The sequence below is a fragment of the Marmota flaviventris genome, chromosome 9 (assembly GCF_047511675.1).
Source record: "Marmota flaviventris isolate mMarFla1 chromosome 9, mMarFla1.hap1, whole genome shotgun sequence".
NCBI classification, from domain to species: domain Eukaryota; kingdom Metazoa; phylum Chordata; class Mammalia; order Rodentia; family Sciuridae; genus Marmota; species Marmota flaviventris.
In genome coordinates this window covers 57878213-57879891 of record NC_092506.1, presented here as the reverse complement: position 1 = coordinate 57879891, position 1679 = coordinate 57878213, and the positions used below count along the sequence as shown (strand labels likewise).

The 1679-nt window shown below is 40.9% G+C and overlaps 1 pseudogene; it reads right to left on the bottom strand.

Moving 5' to 3' along the window:
* Window positions 1-443: 443 nt before the first annotated feature.
* LOC114098469 (olfactory receptor 52N2-like) lies at window positions 444-1402 on the bottom strand (annotated as a pseudogene).
* Between the last annotated feature and the right edge of the window lie 277 nt (window positions 1403-1679).

Below are 1679 nucleotides of genomic sequence, written 5' to 3'. Positions count from 1 at the left end.
GCCTTAGAAATTATTAGAAAATATTGCAACACTGGACCCTTCTGACCCCATGGCAAAAATGCACTTGATCTGTATAGAATTTGTCCCTAGTGGAGAGGATGTGCTCCCCCTACATTAGTCTAGCCTCCTACTTCTACACACAATATGTGGGTACATCAGGCTTACCTTTTACCTTTTATTAACTTTCTGGTGTCACTAGACATATGACTCAATAAAAATTCATGCAAACATAATCTTTATTGGGAATGAGTATTTTACCTTTTTGATTCTGCATTCTATATTTTGGCAGATATTTACTAACAAGAAACTTAAAAATATACACTTGCAAAGAGTTTAGAAAATCTATGTTTTAGAATGATTTAATATTTCATTTGCACGTTTTATGAATTCTTCTCCACTATTTTCTCTTCATGCGAAACAATGCATTTTGTGATTTGTTTGTCTTAGGTGAGGCCAATCTTGTCTCCAAGTAGGAATTTGATGATTCCTTCCCAAATCTGCTTGGTCTTTACTCCATAAACAATTGGTTTCGTGGTAGGAGGCAACAGCAGATAAAGGTTGGCCACAATGATGTGTATGTGGTGGGGAATAATGTGGCCTCCAAATTGATGAGTGAAGAAAGTGAAAAAAAGCAGGTACATAAGTGATCACGATGGCACAGATATGAGATGTGCAGGTGCTAAAGGCTTTGTAACGAGCATCTGCTGATGACAGGCTCACTACAGCTCACAAAATCATAGTGTAAGATGCAGAGATACAAGAGATATCAAACACCCCAATCAGGAGGGCAACCATCAGACCATAGATAGCATTTACCTTGACGTTGCTACAGGACACCTTGGCCACAGACATGTGGTCGCAGTAGGTGTGGGGGATGAGGTGGCCCTGGCAATAGGGCAGGCGTTTGGTGAGAAAAGTGAATGGGATGATGAGCATCACACTCCTCAAAAAAGTGGCAAGACCAGCCTTGGCAATGACAGGATTGGTGAGGATGGTGGCATAGTGTAAGGGGTAGCAGATGGCCACATAGCAGTCCAGGGCCATGAGCATGAGCACCCCAGACTCCATCCCAGTCAACATGTGGACAAAAAAACATCTGAACCAGGCAGGCATTAAAGTCAATCTCCTTGAGGTTGAACCAGAATATACATAGCATGTTGGGCACAGTGGTGGTGCACAAGGTGACATCAGTGGAGGCAAGCAGGGCCAGGAAGTAGTACATGGGTCGGTGCAGGGCTTCCTCATGACTGACGATGTAGATGAGTCCCACATTCCCCACAAGAGCAATGATGTACATGAGGCAGTATGGCAGGGAGATCCAGATGTGTGCAGCTTCTATACCAGGAACACCATGCAAGATAAAGTATCCTGGTGTCAGGCTGGAACTGTTGGCTCCAGACATGACTGACAGGAGGAGAGCATTTTAGACTCTTTAACACTGACAGTTCCCTGGACCAGAAAGGAAACCAATGGTAAGTAGAGAGCATGAAAACATCTTTTTTTAAATTTTTTATTTATTTAATTTAATTTATATTTTTCCTCTGTGAATTCTTTTTTTAAAGTTTGTTCTTTTTATATATACATGACAGGAGAATGTATTTTGACATATTATAAGTATACATAGATTATAAATTATTCTATTTAGGATCCCACTCTTTGGATTATACATGATATGGAGT